This window comes from Cryptotermes secundus, unplaced genomic scaffold, assembly GCF_002891405.2.
Source record: "Cryptotermes secundus unplaced genomic scaffold, Csec_1.0 scaffold1406, whole genome shotgun sequence".
In the NCBI taxonomy this organism is placed as follows: Eukaryota; Metazoa; Arthropoda; class Insecta; order Blattodea; family Kalotermitidae; genus Cryptotermes; species Cryptotermes secundus.
Window position 1 is genome coordinate 509,641 of NW_019721015.1, and position 22,112 is coordinate 531,752.

The 22,112-nt window shown below is 44.4% G+C and overlaps 1 protein-coding gene across 4 annotated transcripts in view; it reads left to right on the forward strand.

Annotated features, from left to right (window-relative positions):
• The window catches only part of LOC111875299 (dual oxidase maturation factor 1), a 181,181-nt gene that overhangs the window by 54,616 nt on the left and 104,453 nt on the right, over positions 1–22,112 (forward strand). Inside the window, exon 1 of one of the 4 annotated variants that reach the window (XM_023871425.2) lies at positions 10,018–10,108. The exons of the other annotated variants lie outside the window; for them this stretch is intronic. The gene's annotated coding sequence lies outside the window, so the exon portion shown is untranslated. Of the gene's footprint in view, positions 1–10,017; positions 10,109–22,112 lie in introns of those variants that run through there. 4 annotated transcript variants of the gene reach the window in all.

Below are 22,112 nucleotides of genomic sequence, written 5' to 3' on the forward strand. Positions count from 1 at the left end.
AATTCTTACTGTCTACTTTATAACTACTGAAATAAAAAGGGGGGGGGAAGGATTTCAATGGTTCGGTTACATCACACACACATAGTAATATCCGGGCACACATTTTGCTACTGTATATACACACAGTAGGCTTGTGCGCGTTTTGGGAAAGAGGAACGTGCGAGGCGGCAGTCCACAACCCGTCTTACAGCTTATCTCTGCATATTGCCGACTGGCCACGGCGAATTATGGGTCAGTGTCACCTCTTGAGTTCCGCGCGCTTTGATGCTAACAGCATGGAGTCTGACAATACAGTTTGCTTTATTCTCAGTGAAATTGGTCAGTATTCATGGCAGTTTTCATTATGAAATCAAAAGGTGTTCTATGGGTTACAGAAAAAATCTTTATCATGATTTGTTATTATAAACTGGACAAAAATAGATCTCAGCTTTTCTGAAATTATGTTGCAAGACGAGTGCAAATTGTTACGTTTGTCGTTCCAGTTGCTGAAATAGAAAGGCAAATGTAAACCCGAATCCATTGAACACAGAGCAAGCTTACTGCTTGGTCGTTACTTGCTTGCTACATCTTCGGCCCTGAAGATGGAGGCAGTAGTTCCTTCGAAATGTCGGCGGACTTCTACAAAACTAGATGGTGTCAAATCCCAGAGGACGCCATCTTCATAATTACCACCGTGAGAACGCCAAATCGGATTTAAAATTAAAATGTTCTCCAAAATATTTGTTTAAATATCAAATAAGTAAGTAAAGCTATCCCTGTAAGAGGCCATGAAGGCCCATAGGGGTGTGAGACGTTGAGGGTCCCACATTATCTAGACAATCGGCTCAAAGATGGCGGTGAGGTTGTCACCCTTACGCACCGGCCGCGCTTTACTCCCCAGGAAAATTATTTAATTAATTCCTGGTACTCACTTCTTTTAGGGGTGAGTCGACCCCAGGGCCATAGAGCGGCTGGAAGTATTAGGTCAATTGAAAACATCCAATGACCTCATCGAGTCTTGAACCCACGACTTTCCGGCTTGTAGCACAGCCCCTCAACCAACTACGCTTCCGCGTGCTCCCAAACATCAAATACCACATTAATCGTTTAAAGACCGAATTTCATCTAAATAATATATAAAAAGCAGTTTGTACCGTACAGGAAACACATTACGGCTCCGCTACAAAGACCACCTGGTTACACCTGTTTAGGGAAGAAATTTCTGCTGTGAGAATGATATGGGACAAACACTGTGTTGGCAGGTTGCAGAGCTTTGGTGTTTTAGGGCAGGTGGTACTGGGCTTTGAAGGGTCAGTCGGGATCCGTACGGTGGTTTCGGAGTTCAGACTGACAGGCACGACCTTGCCAGTATTCTTTAGTTCTCTGCCCTTCGCGCCAATAACGCTTATGAACGGATCTGATGGCACAATAATTAGGTGTGAATGAAGGCTGTAACGTGAGTGGTTACGCGGCCTGCAGGCCGTGAAGTGGCGAAGGATGTGGTGACCTCCGTGAAGCGGACATAGCTGCCATCAGGGTTTCACTTTCATACGGAGGGGCGGGTAGGGCACGAAGCCTTGCGTCTCAGTGCCACTGTGCAACTGATGACACACATTGGCTGCTGCATGGTCACTTCGGACACCATCGCATTCCTCGAAGGCAGAAGTTCATGTGAATAATAGTTACTGCCTCACTGCATCTGCTTTGCAAAGATGAAACGGTCAATACTGTTTAGGAAATAATCGCTATTTCTTTCTGAGAATCGTACGAAACTCATAAATGCACTTTGTGAGCAACATGAAGAGCTTTACAATGATGAAGCAACTGGTATATATTGTCACGTAGTATGTCTGTGATCTTAGACGGGTTTTGGATGGGTGAATAGATTTATCGACCACTTACAGGTCGTAACTACAAATAACTATAGCAGTAGCGCTATCTCTACATTTTACAGCTCACTAGAGCACACAGTCTAGTGTTTTCAGACTTTTACAAAACGTTTCCTAGTAACGGCTTCAACAATGGCCATTTCTCTGCCTCCTGCTCAAGTCCTCTCTTAACAGATTCCCGTACAGAACTATCAACTGACTAAGCTACAAACCTCCCCAGTTATAACATCTCGGCACGGACCATTTAGAAAAAAAAACAGTTCTTCTGTTGTCGCATGCGTGTATGTTAAGGGCGTTACATAGTAACGGCCGCTGTGTACAGAATCATTGCTTAGGAAGTGATCTATATACCACAATATAGTTACCACTGTGTTTTAAAGGATTAAGCAGTGTCATTATTGCTTCCACATTAGGAAAATGTTGCTACCGTCGTGGTTAGTGTCGTTAGTGTTAGGATAGTAGTATGCCGGGAAAGAGGTTTCTTACTGACTAATGTTGACATAAGCCAGTCTTTCCGTAACGAATAAAGAGAGCAGGTAAATTGCAATGGAAGCTGTTCGATACCCTAAGCCATTATGCTGGGCGCTTTATTAGATTCTGGCACGTCTGTCTGTCTGTCTGTCTGTGCGTGCTAGTCGAAACGGAGGTAGACATTTCTGTATTTAATGGATGCAAGTATATTACATATAATTACCGTAATGAAATACGCCGTTGAATGTTGGAGGATTGCCAGTAGCTGAAGAGAAGGAAGAGTCACCGCTGTCAGTTTCTCAGCTGGTTGTTCTGAGTCGGCCGACATCCTTACAGACAATGTCGGTGTTGGTTCTGCTCATCGGTCTTTGCAGAGTGTGGAAATTGGTAGTGCCAACTATGTTTCGGGTGTATATGCTGCCTCCATTTTCAGGGTCGGAGTAGGAAAGTTGTCCATGATTTATTCTGACCGTGCAACAGGACGCTAAAGTATAACATTAGGAAAGTTGACTTACTGTGTATGTATATATACATGAACATTGACTAGCCTGACACACTTGTACCCTGAAGATGGAGGCAGCATATATCTCCGAAACGTCCGCGGTACTCCCAATTCCACAAGATGCGAAGACCGGAAGAGCACAGAACGAACAGCTACAGCGACCCACAGTGAAACCCAAAAGCCATTAAACACTGCTCGTAATTTGTTAAAATAAAGGATACAGCTTATCTACTTATCAATTTCTAATTCTTTAACCACTTGAAGCTTACTGGTAACTATATGTACCATCTACTTTAACACAATAAAGCTCTGCATCTCCCCACTCAGTGTATTTATATGTTCCATCGCGGGTTCAAGTCCCGATGAGGTCATTGGATTTTTTTCAATTGACCTAATCCTACCAGCCGCACTAGGCTCTGGGTTTTACTCCGCATCTAACAGAAATGAGTACCAGGAATTAATTAAATAATTTTCCTGGCAAGTAAAGTGCGGCCGGCGCGTAAGGCTGACAACCTTACCGCTATCTTTGAGCCGATTGTCTAGGTAATGTGGGACCCTCAACGTCTCACAACCCTATGGGCCTTCACGGCCTGGTACAGGGATAGCTTTACTTTTACTTTTTACACATAATTCTCACAGTATGATCATTTCACTCGTACCATTAACCACCTGTGTGTTTTCTTACAGGCAGGAACTTAATTTTTAGATATTATTTAGATGAGCTTCATACCTCAAATTGTTAACAACCCTTCGAAAGGCTCAGTTTACGCGAAATGATTGGTAATTAATGAGTCGGAGGGAGCTCGGAAGGAGCAGTCATGAAAATTGGTTGGAGTGACTGGAAGAAAGCAAGAAGAATCTCGGTCAGGATAGCGAGGTTAGAGTGAATGTTGCCCGCGACCCGAGTAGGCTCAGTAGCACAGGCTCCGGTTTGCATTTCTCAACTGAACGTTTCAGTTTGTGTTTCGAAATCCAAATTGTGTCCGTATCTCAAAGGAAGAAATCGAGGTCTTGAGTACGGTAAACAGTGCCAGGGAACGGAAGCTGATAGTCGCTTAGCCACTTAAGATATTTCCTCCACGTTTAAGGAACCCTATGGTCCATTACCCTGTTCTGAGTCACTTGAAATCAGTCTGCACCCTTTGAATATTCAGTCTAATACTGCTCTTCCTTCCCTTCACGGTCCTTGACTCACCATTTCTAAGCATTTCTCACGGTCAGTGATTGCGACATGTCCCATTCCTTTATCCTTCTCGATTCGATAAGTCCGATAATATTTAGGTCAAGAGTGCAAATTATGAAGCTCCTCATTGTGCAGTGTTCTCCAACCTCATGTCACTTGCTCCTTCTCCTTAGGTCCAAACATTCTCCTCAATACCCAGCTCTCAGACACCCACACGTTCTTTGCTAAATGTGAGACGCCAAGTTTCACACCCATACAAAAGAGTTATCTCCATGCTGTGAGTCTTTGTATCTCTCCCTTATCAACTTCTGAATGCTTGAACCAGTCTTTAGTAAACTCGGTATGTATATCAAGGCAACTGAGCTCATCTCAGAGGCTTACTTCATAAGTCCCTACCATCAGCCTGTGTGTATGTATGTGTATCCCTCCTATCGTTGCTAGGCAACATCTCGGTAAACACGTTCCCGCACCAACGAATACACGCAATGTTGGACGCGTGTCTGTGGGTCTGCCTGTGTATCCCCCCTGTCGTTGCTAGATATTATTATTATTAGAGGGGGTGGGTTTCCCCATGCACTTAGACCAGTTATTGCTCCATTGTGCGTCCCCCTTTAATTTCTACTGTCCTCATACCCTACCGGTACTGATGCGTGCTATAAGCCCCGTTCAGCCAACGAGGTCGGCCGTCGGTACGTGATATTTCCCCCATCTACTAGAGGCATTGGAAACTACTTGGGCGGGAAATTGTAGCCTAATTTTGCTCAGAGGTCTCCTAGAGACATGAGGATCTTTTACGTGCCGTAAATCTACGACTCGGGACCCACGGCTTGAAGTCCCGCACGGAGGACTTGTTCCCTGAATTTTTCCGCCCTTAAAAATTCCACAACCTCCGCCGGGTTTGAACCCGCGTACCTTGAGTCATGAGCTGGGAGTCGTTGCTAGATAACAACTGGGTAAAGAAGTTCCTGCGGCAAAGAAGATTTGTTGGAGGCGTCGTTTTCTATGCAGACCATGCTGTATCAAACGATTAGTTTTACCCAGAACTTCTTGTTTCATATTTCAATCTTTACCCTTCAGAGTCGTAAGATTCTGAGTCCAGTAGCAGAGAGCTCATAATTGGATTTCTGATGAAGCGTGGTAACTAAATGCAACTATGTAGGCCCTTGTGTAAAACTGATTGTAGCTCAGCTAGTCTCGATTTGTCTAAATTCCGCGAATGTTTTCCGAGTTGAACGAAAGTTGAAGAGCCGATTTGGACTACAGTGCGTCGCGAAACAACTTTTCGGAAATGAAACGTGACGTTTAGCAGGGACGATGACCTCATTAAGTCTAGAGTAATTCCTGAACGCATCCTTGACGGAGTCACGTCACCGCTGAATGAAGCTAAAGGAAAGCGCTCTCTGTTTGCACGCCTAGATACGTTTGTCAACTGGCACCGTACGTTTCTCTCATCGGAGTCGAGAATCTCATGGCTCATGTTACAACACTGTAGTCTTACCGGCCGGGACAGCTCAGTCACTGTAGTGACTAGCCTACTGGCTGCACGATCGCTATACCTACACTCCCACATACGTCTTCATCTCATTGTCCTTATCAACAACTCTGCCATTTTTTACACTATAATGTTACCTGCTGTTGGCCTTGGCGAGCATGGCGCAGGGATCAGCTTTATGATTCATGTTTTTCATGAAATGCTATTAAGAGAACCTCACATCCGACATTTCGGGATTATCTGTCGGTCACTTCTTGAAACTGTATTTCGGGTTATGAATGTATGGCACATTCATTCTTCAACATCTTGGCGGATTTAAGTAATCGTAAACACACGTTAAAGCGTGGAGTTTGACCTTCCTTAGCAGTAGTGAAAGAAACGCAATTCGATAGAGTTTACCTGGATCGAGAGTCGTATTTTGGAATGAATTACGAAACTGCATTCCGAGGCCTTGGATCCAAAGAGTTTGAACTTATTTCACTGAAACTGCTACTACAATGTCTGTTGAAAGTTCAACAGAAAATGATTTAAGTTGTTATATAGCATGTACATGTTTAATATCTGCAGACTAAACACGAGCCGTCTTCGTCCGCTCGAACATTGGGATCGTGGGTTCGAATTCCACTCGAGGCACGGATGTCTGTTTGCGTTTACTCTGTTTGTATTGTTCTGTGTGTAGGTGGCGGCCTTGCGACGGGCTGATCCCCCGTCCAAGGAGTCCTACAGACTGTGTATGGATTAAAAAATTGAAAAAGCTGCGAATGTCCACAAGAGCTCTAGAGCCATATGTAGGTAGGTAGGTCTACTAAACACGGTTTGATTACAACGTGGGTGTTTTAACCGCCAAAACTAAACTGAGACAGCAACACTGGATGGCAATGATTTTAAGCACATGCGCGAGTTTCATCTCTTCTAAACTCATTTCTTTCATATCTTCAGTCATCATCCCTTCTTCTTGTCCTTTAGCCCTTTATAGCCTTTTTGTCCTTTTTCCACTCTTCCTTTCCCTTCCCTTTCATGTGCCCCTCCTATCGTCATTCATTTTCCCCTTCCTTCTCCTTTACCTTTACGTTAAAGCAGTTCAGCTTAGCACCGTCGAAAGGTTTTGACAAGATGTGGACGAGTGTAATTTTTTCTTTTAAATTCGCTTGGTGGGGGGTGGAGTCCAGTTGGGTCCACTCAGCACGGCGGCCACTGATTGGCCTATTGTACCTTCCCCGGGTGATTATGATGATGGAGAATTTGGTGGCATGAAGATAGGCAGGGGAAACCGAAGTACTCGGAGAAAACCTACTCCAGCGCCACTTTGTCCACCACAAATCCCACTTTATCAGACCCGGTTTGAACCCGGGCCACCGCGGTGGGAAGCTAGCGACTAACTGCTTGAGCTATGGCGCGGCCTGGACGAGTGTAAGTCCTGTCTGAGATCCATTTTAATTTTATCCACCCACCTAAGTCTTGGGGAAACCAAAATATACGATGGAAAATTGATAGTCAAGCAGGTCTTAGAAATGAAGATTACTATCTTCCGAGATGTAATGGCGTGTAATCTGGTAGATCGTTAGCAGAATTGCGCACAAAATTACTGCCTCCATCTTCAAGGTAGAAGCTAAATCAAGAATTGTACGGATATAGGAAGAGAGAGGACTGGAGCGGTGTTCTGGCGGACGTACCAGCTTTCTGCGAAATATCTGCAACTATTTATCAGACTAAAATATCGCTGTTTTGTAATGATCAGCAGCACGCGTATTTTTATTGGAGTGTGGAGAAACGGGCTTCGTCAAGGTCAGTTCACTTCTGTTTCATACTAATTGAGCAATTTATCCTTATGTTTCAACCTGTCTCACAATTAATTTACCCTAGAGTGTCAAGGTTAGAATTGTTACGAACCCCAAATTACGCTGAGGAATCAGAACATCTTTGTGTGATGAAACATGTGTCATGACATTGAAACAATTTACTTTCGCCTTTCGCTGTGTCTTGTTTCAGCTTTAAACATTTAAATGTAACAATACGTTACAGATTGCTGGCCAAACCTGAAGATCGAGGCCAATACCTGGAACTCGCAAACCGATTTGAGGCTCTGGCCTTCTGAGATATGACGCCTGTAGTTCGGTACAAGTTAACCGACGTTTCGGAGGAAAGTTCTGCCTTCATCTTCAGGGTCGATGAGTAACAGAAGCAAGGATCAGGCAGCAGTTGGTGCTGATGGATGCTATCTTCTTCCAATAGTCGATAAATTTCTACCAGAATACATGGTGTCATATCCCATAAGACAGCACTCTTGATATACCTCCAAGTTAGGTTATGAAATAGTAATATTCCTACAAGTGGGTATATAGGATATCCCAGAAGGAAAGGTCGATATGCTGGGAGGTCACAGTATCGATCACACTAAGCAAGAAAGTGTATATGTAGATAAAGCTATTTCACTGTACAGCTCCGAAACTGTTGATAAGAAAGAGTTATTACGTGCTGTTTCTAATAAAGGTAAAACGGTAAAATTGTCCCTGTGTTTAACTAAGTAAGCACTACGCCATGAAGGCGTATGGGGGATTGGATGTATAGATCCACATTTTATTGACCTCGGCACTAGGTGGAGATCAATGGTCAGCTTCAGGCCCAGGCCGCTTTACTCACAGGGAAAGAGCCCCCGGTATCCATTGGATAGGAGGTTGGGTGGATCGTAGAGCCGTTCTGGACAAGGTGGCGGAAAGAAAATTCTTCACACTACGGGACTCGAACTCCGATCCCTCGGTCGTCTAGCCCGTAGCAAGTCGCTATACCGACTACGCCATCCGGTATTTATTGTTCAAATCACAAAGTTGGTACAGTTTACCTAGTACAGCACATTTTCGAAAATTCCATCGTCATTATCAATGCACTTTGCAACTCGTATGAGGACATCGGGTGTTGCTCGTCTGTACAGTAAGGTAGCTCTGTCTCGGAAACCGTTCGGAATAGGACACATGCACATATGCACATCATTGCTTAGAATGACCGATACTATGACCTCTCCTTCAGGGACACTGTATGCATCCTCTACCCCATACGTCTTCATGGAGTAATGCTTAATCAGTTAAGCACAGGAACAATTTTACCTTTTAATATTCTCACAGGCCGATTACAGTGGCCGCGCTGTCTAAGGCATGAAATATCTTCGTCCGCGTAAAGACTGGGGTCGTGGGTGCGAATCCCATTCGAAGCATGGGGTTATCCTGTGTTTGTTTTGTCCTATTTAGGTAGCGACCTTGCGATAGGCTGACTCCCTCTCCAAGGAGTCCTACCAACTGCCTGTCAGGTCAGTAGTTTCAGAATTAATTGAGTGAAAACACGCCAGAGAGCTTAATCCGTCAAGGAAGAAGAAGAAGAAGAAGAATATTCTTACAAGGCCTTTTTTTTTCCACATTCACAGGCGGATATGTTATGCAATGTGACCTTACTTTGCCCGGAACAAGGATTTGGTGCAGGAAACCCGAGAAGGATTTAAATTCGGGGGGTGCCATAATGACTCAGTCGGTAGAACTGACTGTTTACATCCCTATCGCGTGTAATGTGGAATTCTGAATCCGGTGTCCGGATGTACCGTGCGTTGTGTTGCTTCGAGCCCAGCGCCGCCGAATCCCCTTTTCTGTGATTTATTTCACTTCAGTATCTATCTTATATAACGACAAATGATTGGTGAATGATGAATTATGAAGGATTTGGAAGGAAGCGGTGGGTGTCTAATCGAAGTAGTGTCCAGTCACTTGTGTTAAAGGACTGAAGAAAACCACGAGTAATTCAATCAAGATGATCAGCCTTCCGGCCGGGATTCTAACCGAATACCTCCCGAATATGTGTCCAGAACATCACGACTAAGCTAACCCACTCGATTCTCGAATCTCGTAGCTTTAAAAAGTAAAGATTTGAAAATAGAGAATGAAGTTGTCCCCCGTGCTTAACTAATTAAACAGTACGCCATGAAGACGTATGGGGGAGTGGATGTATCTTGGCCTCGGCACTAGCTAGTAGTGAGTGATCAGCCTCACGCCCCGGCCCCATTATCCCCGGGGAAAAACTCCGGCACCCATTGGATAGGTAGCTGGGTGGGACCCACAGCCGATCTGGATGCTGTGGGGAAAAGAAAATCCTTGAACCTATCAGGACTCCAACTGCGACCCCTCGGTGTTGAGCCCGTAATCAGTCGCGATACCGACTTCGCTATCCCGGCTCCTAAAATTCAGAATAGGTGCTCCCTATTAGGTCCACAGATGTTACATTTCCATTGTATGTAACCCTGACAGAGTTTGTTGTGAGCATTAGATAATTTGTACGGGCGCCAGTATGCAGCCCGCAGCTTATATGACGCGCTGTAACCCTGAAATCAGTTTAGATAATGAGTGAGGCCTTCTGTCTTGTGCTGCAACCCGAACTAACCCTGAGCGCAAGGTCACAGACAGTGTATGCCGCCTGGCCTCTCCACAACCTTGCCGGCGGCTGCACTACCGCAATGTGACTCCGCTTGTGTTCAGTGTTCAGGTGATCTGTGAGCGCGCCACAGCGAGTTTCCGAGCGACAGGCAGCTACTACATTCCCTTTCACCTATTTCGGTGAGTTAGCACTGTTCATACACAAGATAGCGTTCAGATGTGACCGATTATATTTGTGTTACCCCACAGGAAGACTATTATTGTACATAAACACGCTTGCGCGAGAAATTTGACGCTCTCACTGCAGTGACTGTAAACAGTGTTGGGTTCTGGGGATTGTGACGCCGTGTAGTCTGATATAATTTTACTGAAGTTTCGAAGGGCAGAAAAGGAAGTCAAGCAATCCATCAGCAAGAATGCAAGGGAACAGGCAGTGTTCTGCTTGCAGCTTTGATTTACGTTGAAGACGGAAGCAGTACGATCCTCCTATACATCGGTAACTTCCTACGAGACTACACGGCGTCATATCCCGGAAGGTAGCAGCGCAGCTCCCCATGCAGTGACGTGCTGTGCCTCACGTTGTCAGACGCGGTCAGGGAACCAGGCCTCGGGAAACACGCTGCTGTTTTGCTAGTCAGAGATACAGGAAAGCTTCCGAACCGGTCCTTTATTTAACGACTTATTCTGAACTGCGTAGACTTTCCAGCGTGAACAGGAGGAAATAGAGTGTACTTGAAAGGAAAGTATCTTGGAGGGACTCAGGAAAACCGTAAAAGATACTGTAGTGTGTACAGCCGTTGCTATGCAATAGTCGAATAAACAGTGGTATTATGCAACCCGTTTCTAGGCAACGAATCGGTAAACACGTTCCCGCGGCCACGAATACGAACACAACAATAGAATTACTGTTGGAAACGGTGTTTTCTATACGGTCCGTACAAAGTGGTTATAAGGAAGACAGTTGGGGCGATCCAGTTGGCTGTCAGTTGTTAGTTGACAGAGAGTTAAAAGTCAGCCTGTGAAAAGATTAGGGGGTTGGTATGAAATGGCCACTAGCCTGGCAGTTGTCAGTTGAGAGTTGAGTTCTGCACGGGAGGCTGTGAAGACAGGACTTGAGCTCGTGTAGCTGAAGAATCTCCACTGTTAAAGCCATTACCAGGAAACGGCTGATGACACAGCAGGCTGGGGAAAGTCTTAGCGGGTGCTGTGATGACTTGTAAAATGTGGAGATCAGCGATAGCACTGTAATTAATTGTAGTTCCGAGTGGTGTGTATAAGTGTTCAGTAAACCAGTTCACAATCCACACCCCTTCTGTAGTCACTCATAAAATGTGAAAATTTATAAGGACAGCCGAGAATTTGATCTGGGAAGTTCCCAAATATGATTTATACTAGCTGAAGCCGCGGTTTTCAGTGTGCCCGGATAAATTTATACATAATTTTGGTGAGAACATCAGCCAGTTAGAAGACCAAGAAACAAGGGGAACTGTTGAATGACGGATGGTATTACAATTCACCATCGTTTATGGGTTTCAGCTGTGTGATATACGGAATTCTTCTATCTAATATGCAAAAATTCAATCTTTCTCCAACAGAAAACACACGGCAGCTCTGTTACAAAGACCATGCGGTTAATATGCTGTAAGGGGAAAAATTACAGCATAAACCGAGAATCATATAAAATCCATAAAAACGTTGTGTGGGCAGAATGCAAGCTGTCTTTAATTGCGGTTCGTGGAGCAATACTCTGCCCCTGTGTTCAGTTTTAATATTATGGCTTCTAGTTGAATCCAACAGCTCCGAGTTGGAAGCAGTCGTTGCATTCCACGGAGCACGTTGTAAACCAGAATTATGTTATATTTCTGTCGAACAGGTTGACCAATTTATAATTTCTTTAGTGCAAAATAAATATTTCTGCACCCTTACGTTATGGTCCAGTATAAAGTGACTGAAGAAATTCGAGAAGTAAATGGATAAGAACGCCGGTCACGGTAGCCGAGCGGTCTAAGGCATGTACTGTCTTCGCTTGCTTGGAAACCGGGATCGTGGGTTCGAATTCCACTCAGGGCATGGATGTTTAGTTTGTGTGTGTACGTTTTTCTGTGTTTGTGTACAGAAACAGGCCTTGCGAGGAGCTGATCACCCGCCCAAGGAGACCTACCGAATGTGTAAGATCTAGAAAAACAGAAGTGAACGGAGAAGTTCATGGAGGTAGGCCTAGGCCCACTGGGGCTGTAATGCCAAAGAAAAAAATTGATAAGAACGGTTTACACTCTGTGTCTCGGTTAGTGGAGTCCTTGTACGGGATGTTCTTTTTCACTTGACACTCTAAAGTTTGTATAATATACGTATTTCTTATTGAGCACCAAAACCGGCCTCCGTAGTCTAGAGGTAACGTTCCCACCTCATGACTCGTAGTACGCGGGTTCAAATACCCGTCGGAGGTCGTCGAATTTTTATGGGCGGAAAAATTCAGGGAACAAGTCCTCCGGGAGGGACTTTAAGCCGTGGGTCCCGTGTCGTAGCTTTACGGCACGTAAAAGAACCTCATATCTCCAAAGGAGGTCACTGAGCCAAATTACGGACGTTTCCCGCCCAACAGTAGTCTCTAATACCTCTGGTAGATGGGGGAAGCATTATAGATACCTCTCAGCTAGTAGAGCCGGTCTCGCTGGCTGGGCGGGACTGATGGTAAGCACCAGTACCGGTAGGATATAGAGACTGGTAGAAATCATAGAGGGAAGCACAATGGACCAATACAGGTCTCAGTGCATGGGGAAACCCACCCTCTCCAATAACTAACTAACTAACTAACTAACTAACTATTGAGCACCAATGTTGCACAGATCCTTCTGCACACTTGTTTCCTTCTTTTGAACCGTTTGCAATGCTGAACTGAGTAGCAAGATGAAGTCTTACACAACGTATGAGAAAATATTTAATATCGAACCCTTTTGCTGTTGTGGCGATTCATGTGTTGCTGTGTTATATTCGTGATGCACCATGGAGAGACACTAAAGGTAGAATTGTCCCTGTGCTTAACTAATTAAGCACTACGCCTTGAAGGCGTATGAAGGAGTGGATGTACAGATCCACATTTTCTTCACATCGGCACTACTTGGAAGTGAGTGGTCAGCTTCACGCCCCGGCCGTTTTACGCGAGGAAAGAGCCCCCCCTGTACCTATTGATTAGGAGATTGGGCGAACCCCAGAGCCGATCTGTATGAAATGGAGAAGAGAAAATTCTTGATCCTACCGGAACTCGAACTCCGACCCCTCGGTCGTTCAACCCTGGAGGGACACTACCCGGTTGTTAACCCTTCAAAGACTGAGTCAGATTTAGGTCAGAGTTACTTTACGACTGGCGGTTTACCGCCAATCATTTCATCTTTTCACCAAGCCCCTCGAGCCTTACGACCAGAGATTATTTTTCAACTGAGCCCTTGCGGTCATAGTCCTTATGTAACATCCTCTCTAACGAGAGAATGAATTTGTTTTTTATGAACACGCTTGGCCTTGCCAAGTATACGTATTGCATATATAACATGTTATTGAAAATTCTTCCTTGTGTACAAATCCTCTGTCAGTACAGGCTTCGCAAAGCAGATCGCGCTTTTCTTACTTATTCTATGCTACAACGGCAGCTTAGTCACTTGAACGGTCGTAAGCTTGACCACCGGAAAATTTAAGCCTATTATATTTTCTATGTATTGCTTCACCTTGTTCTACACAGTGAATTAAATACGGGATTTCTTCTGTATAATACATAAGGACTCAGTTTATGCCTCACAGGAAACACATAATGTGTCCGCTACAAAGCCGTAACAGATAATGCTGTTTGGGGAGACAGTCGCTGTTTATTGTGAGAATCATACGAAACGCACAGATACACTCTGTTGGCAGAATTTAGAGTTTAGTATATTAAAGAAGTTGGTCCATGTTAGGTGGGTGTCTTGTCACCAGTGCATGGCGCGTCCTCAGGTTGCGGATGGAGGAAATGGCTCCCAGATATGAAGGGTAGCTGCGAATATATTGAATAAGAAGTCGCGGACAGCCGACAAGGGGTGGTCCGCCAGCTTGGAGGTTGGGCATTAGGCTAAGTACTCCTCACCATAAAAAAAAGTTTGTTGCGAAAGATCTCAAGAAACCTCGGACCTCGACGGATTCTTTGGATAAACGACCTAAGCAAAAGAAAATGGATATGAGATTTGGTACTTGGAATCTTAGAATCATGTACGAGGTATAGGGCAGGTTCGCTGATGGCACTGGCGGAGTATACAAAACTATAATTTTACACGTGGTTCTGTATGAGTGTGAAACTTGGTCTCTGACTTTAAGGGAGGAACATAGACTGAGGGTGTTTGAGAACGGGGTGTTGAGGAGAATATCTAGACCGAAGATAGATGAAGTGACGGAAGTTAGGAGAAAGCTGCATAATGGGGAGTTTCATAACTTATGGTCTTCGCTAAGTATAATTAGAATGATCAAGTCAAGGAGGATGAGATGGGCATGGAATGTAGCACTAATGGGGAGAAGAGGAATGCATTTAGGATATTGGTGGGAAAGCCAGAAGGAAAGAGACCACTAGGAAGACAAAGACGTAGGTGGCTGGATAATATTAAATTGATCTTAGAGAGATAGAATGGGATGGTTTGGATTGGATTGATCTGGCTTAGGGTAGGGGCCAGTGGAGGGCTGTTGTGAATACGGTAATGTACCTTTGGGTTCCATAAAATGCTGGGAATTTCTTGAGTGGCTGCACAATTGGCGACTTCTCAAGAAGTGCCCAGCTCCATGAGCGAGTGAGCGAGTGAGCGAGTGAGTGAATGATTGAGTGAGAGTGATTATAGCAGTTAGTACATATGCGTAGTAACCACTGGGCTTTAAAGGCTTAAACAACCAGAAGAACCAGGAAGTATGTGTTATAAACGTGCGAACGGGCGTACCAGTAGTGCATCTGCTCGTACGGAGGAAGCTGTGTGTTCATTACGCAAGCACAAGAGAAACTGTACGGCGTTTAGATCAACAGGTTGCGGTCTCACCGAGCTCTGCATGGAAACTCTGTTATGTATCTGAGTTAGCAGTTGTCGGAGGCGGAAGTACTGCCAGGGAGCAGAAAGCGCTACTGGAAGACAATCTAGATGTCTTAGGCTGGGGCCACACGAGTGCACGAAGTACGTCTCTTGCAACGAACGTACTTTATGACGGACGTTGCTGAGGACACCACACAGTTTCAGAATGCGGTGCGTAGTTTTTTTGTCTGCAATGGAGCCACAAGAAAGAGTAGCATTCGCCTCTCTTGTTTATTTCTACAACGGACACATTTTGTCCTCTCGTGTGGCCCCAGCCTTAAAGTGACATGGTTTCCTGATAAAACGCACGTCCACTTGGATGGTTACATTAGCAAGCAGAATTAAATCCATTTCTACAGAATTCTAACCAAGCTTCTGAACATTTTTTTCTTCCTTCGTTTGCATGAAGTTCGTGACCTTCGGATACATCACATGAAACATGTTCTGGTGCAACAAGAAAATTTTCCAGATGCGTGGAACAACTTTTGAAAGTTAACCACAGTTGTATTCATAAGCAAAGTCTAAATTTTAGTCTGCTGCTGGTTTTCTTGTTTAAATATCACGAGTTCTAAGGCTCGTGGATTGCTCGGATGACTAATGGAAGCATAAGTTGTATGTCCGCGTGTTTTTTCTTTTGCAGTTCTGTGTGGACAGAGATCCGAGGTGGGCCGTTTCCTCTCCCCTCACCGCGTGAATTAAACTGTTACGATTTGTATAAGTTGAGTCATGAGACTCTGAATCACTTTCTGGAATGTGACCTTATGTAGTCAGCTACAAGTTCAACGTTTCGGAGGAACATAACCATGGGCGCCGGCAAGGTGGAAGGAAAATCAGGCGTCTTCTACCCCCTTGCACTTTTGGGAAAACATCACAATTTGAAAAATAAGGAAATACAAGAAACTGAAATATTGTCATCAAAAATTGAAAGTGGAGAGAGTCCCGAGAAAATTGTTAATGTTGCCCTTCCGTTCATGAGTTCGATTCCTGGCCAGTTTTTCTAATCATGACGTCAGTGAGCGTGTAACCTTCATGTGTTTCATACTCAGTAGCCATGGCAACAGGACGTGCATTATGGGGAGATGTAGTTTCATTTGTATTTATCTTAAAATAGATGTATGCTCTAGAATAGTGCGCTCGCAATTTATGCGAATATGAAATAGTGAGATGTAAAAAAATATTAAATTAGTCTCACTTTATGCGCAAAGTTTGAAATAATGCAAATCTCAAATCCCAGAAATCCCAATTGCTTTACATTTATTCATATTAGAAAACTTGTCATGAATTATGCGAGGTCTTCATAAACGCATCGTCGCATAAAATGCAACTGCACTCTTGCTTGACTAGTGTACTGCAATTTTATATATGTGAAATCGCACGGTGAGTTGGGTCGTTTTAGCGCTGGAGTACAATACAATACACAAAAGAACTGTGTTCTGTAGGTGATCTGTTTTAGAGTCCAAGAGCACAAGAAACATCAAGCGTAAGTAGCAACCACTAGAAACAAGAATATGTCTGTCTACGGCCCTTGTGGACCTTGGCCCCTTTTTCAGTTTCTTAATCTGTACACAGTCGGTAGGACTCCTTGGACGGGGGATCAGTCCGTCACAGGCCGCTACCTACACACAGAACAACAATAACAGAATAAACGCATACTTCGCGTGGGATTCGAACCCACGATCCCAGTGTTTAAGCTGACGAGGTTAGTTCGTGCCTTAGACCGCGAGGCCACTGTGATTGGCATTGTAACATTATGTAAGCATAAATTACATCCGTACTGAAATGGATAATTTGGAAGTAATGAGAAGATAGGGACTCAGACACGGGGACTTGAGGAATTGAGCGAGAACGAAAATGTCCTTTAACATAAATAGAAACTGACCATGCTAATAATTAACGGATGCAAGGAACCGAGCGAGAAAATTGCTTTAAGCTGATCTCCGTGTGAAACATTAAAATGTACATGAAGGTTGTTTATAGGGGCAACGCCGTAGCGTAGTTGGTTGCGGCACTGTGCTTCAAGACGGAAGGTCGCGGGTTCAATTCCCGATGAGATTATTGAATTTTTTAATGGATGCAATCTTTCCAGCCACACTATGGCCCTGGTGTCGACTCAGTCTCTAACACAAACGAGTACCAGGAATCTTCCTGGGGTATAAAGGGCGGCAACCGTGTAAGGCTGACAACCTCAACGCCATCTGTGAAATGATTGTTTAGAAAATGTGGGAGCCTCGGCGTCTCACAAGCCAATGGGCTTCCAAGGACTGTTACAGAGACAGCTTTTTAAATGTTGTTTGTACTCAGTGTCACACTTACGTAAGGACATTTGAGCCAAATGGTGACGCATTATTCTGCCACCCTGCACCCTGCCCCCCTGTGGCCCAACTTCTCATTTCATTTAAATTTCGCTTTGAAAATGCTAACACTACTACTACTACTACTACTACTACTACTACTACTACTACTGCTACTACTACTACTACTACTACTACTACTGCTACTACTACTACTACTACTACTACTACTCTACTACTACTACTATTATTATTAAATCAATATAACTTCAAGGAACTGGATTATCCTTGAGAAGCTAACAGTCGCTCGGCTACTTAAGAAATTCTCAACCTCTTTATGGAACCCGAACACAAAAGCCTACACCTGGTTCCTGTTCTGAACCTCATCAATTTAGTCCAGAATCTCATATCGTAATTCCTTAATACGAAGTTTAATATTGTTCTCCCATTTATGCCTAGGTCGTCCAAATTGTCTCTTCTCTTCAAGTTCATGGGTTAAAATGTAGCATGCATCTCAGATGTGGTAGTTGTCACGAGGCCTCGAAGCATCTCTCGACGCCACGTGTATACGCGTTTATACCTGTAATTACAAAAACCAGTCTATCGGGCTGACGGAGGACGCGGACCACTTGGAAAACGTTACAGTAACGAAGAATTACCGCGGCAATACTCGAAACTGAAGGAATGAAAGGAGGAAGGGAGGTAGTTGTGACTATGCGAAGAACACGGACTGGGAAAGTAATACGGAGGAAAATGTCTCGGATAAAGGAAAGGGACAAAAGAACGAGGGATGCGATTTGTGTAGCATGTAGACCTGTTGCTAAGTAATGACTCACAACGCTTGTTGCTAGGTTATGGCCTCAAGACATTCGTAACACGCACCAATGGACTAACTGGGAAGCGGTGTTCTTTGCGCGGTCCTTGCGACAGCCACGTGGAGCAACAAAAAAGAAGTTTGGAGAGGAAGTTTCTGTGCGGTCCGTTCCGAGATGTTATGAGCAGGACAAGTCTAGGGTTTAGTTAGTTGTGAGAGAGTCGCCAACCAGTAAGGGCGCGACCACGGAAGCTGAGGAAGCTATGGCTTTGGAAGGCGTTACCAGGCAACAGCAAGTGAAGATACAGCAGACTGAGAATACTTAGTGCTGGTGCATGCTGTAATGAATTGAAGAGTCTGTGTTAATTTGAGATAACGCTATAGTTATTTGTAGTTACGTGCTGTAAGTGTTCAGTAATTCAAATTACCAGTCCAAATCCAATAGTCACAATCACGTGACAATACTACAGAAATTACTTTCCTTCAGAGACTAAGTATGTGCATGCTCTAAATAGCCACCACCAGATGAGATATACGGTCGCTATTTGATTGTTAGAAATTTCCCGTTATATTATCATAGCCGATAATTACCTGAACATTAGCAACATATTGTGACATGTCTAAGCGTTGCCGGGCAACGGGAGGTGGAAGGAGTTACCACGAAGACAGTCTCTGGATAAATGGTCGGTTGCCGGGTTACGCAACAGTAAGGAAAGCGGTGTTTGTTCTTGTCGTGCCGAGCCGAGCCGAGCCGAAGCGCCCTGGTTACTATGCGGCAATAAACAACTCTCGGCAGCGTTGCCCAGCAGCGCCTGTAAACACGGCGTTTACGCAACAGTGAAGCGAGGTGGGTTTTCCGCTGTCCGACTGAGGGTCTATAAGGGAGACTGGAACGCGCAAGCAGAGAGTTAAAATGTAGCAGCCGCCGCAGACAGTTGAAGTCTATCAGTCACCGGGTTCAGTTGTAGCGAGTGTGGATTGTGAAGCCAGACATAAGACAGTGGAAATATAGCAGCAGCCGTGGAAGAAGAAGAACCGATCGCGTGATCAGAAGAGAGTGTGTGATTAGAGTGACACAGTGCGGATCGTGAAGAGTCACCGAGTGCAGCAGAAGTCTAGCAGTCGCCGAGAGCAGTGGATGTAATTGTGATACTGTCGATGACAGTAATTGTGTAATTTTGGATTGTATGAGTGTGAGAGCGAGTGTTCAATAAATTCGCTAGATCCAATACGGCGTGAAGTTATTTGTCGCGTGTCATACACCCACCACGTAACAATATGAAAATAATGGCCGAGATATATGGAAAATTGCAGGGCGCATACGCTTGCATAGAGGATGAAGGGCGGTATCTTCCGGGATGTGACGCCGTATAGTCTGGTGGAATTTTACTGGCGTTTGGATGACACTTAACTGTCTCCAACTTCAAAGCCGAAAAGTAAGCCAAGGAAGTGGCCAGCGAGAAGCAAATAGCAACCGAAGAATGCTATTGCCACCTCCCATGTTGTTTTGGTGTGCCCCGGGGATGCGGTGAAAGCTGTCAGAGTACCACTATGTTAGTTGAGATCAGTTTGCATTTCTGCTTATATTGTTTGACAACAACAAAAAGGAAATTAACTTTCCACCGAGCAGGTTGACGTAGCGGTAATTCTCTAGACTTGTATTCCAAAAGTGCCATGTTCGATTCTCACCCGGGACACCGGCTGTCCTGATTGACGTCTTTCGTTATTTTCCTCGATCACTCCAAACAAAATTGTGGATAAATGCGTCGATTAGACAACTACAAATTCTTTCGAACTCGCCGATTTCACTGTTAATACGTAACTACAAATAAATAAAGCGCTCTCGCAAATTCACACACTCTACAGTTCATTACAGTACGCATAGAATCTTCTCAGCCTGCTGTATCTTCGCTGGATGTCGCCTCGTAACGGCTTCCAACGCCGTAGATTTCTCAGCTTTCGTGTTCGCGTCCTTATTAATGGTCCCACCATTCGATGAACAAGTCTGACTACTGACAAAAGATACACTTCTCGTTGAAAGGAGTAAGGGAGGAAAATTGAAGGGGAAAACAGGACTGTAAACGGCTGGAGTAAATGAAACCAAAAACCCATATAACAGGAGAACGGTTGTAGCAACAAGTCTGATATTATGGTGAGTGATGTCTTCTGTGCATGTACTGTCTTCGCTCGCTTGGAAACCGGGATCGTGGGTTCGAATCCCACTCAGGGCATGGGTGTTTAGTTTGTGTGTGTGCGTTTTTCTGTGTTTATGTACAGGCAGAGGCCTTGCGACGAGCTGATCACCCGCCCAAGGAGTCTTACCGAATGTCTAAGATTTAGTAAACCGAAGTGAAACGGAGAGTTTCATGGAGGTAAGCCAAGCTCCAAATTGGGGNAGTGCCAAAGAAAAAAAAAGTCTTCTGTGTTGTAAAGCCGTGTAATTTGGAGACAGTCCGACGTTTCAGAGAACAATATCACCTCCATCTTCATGTTCGAAGAGTAAGCCAAACAGGAAACTATAAGAAATACGTGGCCCTACGAAAAGACCGTCCCTTAAATATGAAAGCAAGGTGTTCTCCCGCAACGTCGGGCTGTCTCCGAACTACACGGCGCTACAATCCACAAGATTTTACTTTTCAGAATGACGGCCGTGGGAATATGAAATCCAGCAGTGCTGATGTCACTGTTACACAACTTGGAAGCGTTTAGAAAGCTGAGATTTGTATTCCTGACGTAATTAATTCATTCATTAATAACGACAATGAAGAGTAATGAGGAACTCGCGTTTGATCTTATCGTAACAAGATGTATATTGTTTCGTTACGCTCTTGGTAGCTCCGGCCGGCTGGTCAGTAACAAGACACGGGAACTGATGTAACTGTGAGGTTCTGGTGAAGTATTTCCTGTTTCCTACCGCTGACGTAATGGAGAGCACATAATAATCTTACGAAAACCACTCCGTACTCTTACCATTATGTACGCGTGCCACGGCTATTATAGCGATGTGCATGTGTTTTGGGTACCATTCGAATCTTTATTCCGAATCATTTTTATGCGCACTCGTGAACCCGCTCAGCGCCTGTGAAGTTCGCTCACTCGGTCCGTCCGTCCTTATGCATGGAACAACTGGAGACCCGCTGTTGGGATGTGACATTTGAGAGTTCTGTGAAAATTTGTAAAGCAGTTTGAATTTTCGTGGAAATTGGTTAAGTTTAACGACCACTTCACGTGGAGCCGTAAACAAATTTCTTCTCGGATTTCGCTAATCATTTACGGGATAGAAATATTTCATGGTTGAAAACTGAAGAGAGAGAGAAAAAAACTAACAAACAAACTCCATGGAGCTGAACCCTTCTTGAGAAGCCGCCAGTTGTGCAGCTACTCAAGAACTTCCCAGGATTTTACGGAAGCCGGAGGTTCATTACCGTGTTCACAAGAGCCCTCCCCTGGTCCCTATCCTGAGCCAATTCAATCTAGCCCATAACCATCCCATCCTATCTCTCCAAGATCCACTTTAATATAATAGACCCACCTATGTCTTGGTCTTCATATTGGTCTCTTTCTTTCTGGCTTTCCCACCAGTATCCTATATGCAACACATTTTATGCCCAACTTTATCGGCGAGTCTCGTGCTTTCCGAGATAATGGAAGAGTAGTGGCCTTATGTGTACATTTCCTAATTTGCGCGTTCAGCAATCAACCATCGCTGTATGAAAATAAAACAAATGAAGAAAGAAAAGCAAGAAATAGAGATAACAACAAATAAAAGTGTTCATAAAACCTAGACTGCGTAGAATCAGATCTGCTTTATTCTTGCAGTGTTCTATTTCGGTTCGCTTTTGGAGCATAACTTAGAATATGTATATACAATTGTCCTATCGTTTAGAGTTTGTAATAGCACCGCAGTGGTTGTGAGCTGTTGCGGTGAGAAACTGGTACCTGAGGTCGAGAGCAGTTCGGGAACCCAGAGGAAGAGGAATGTCCGCCCTTGAAATCCGCTACCAAGC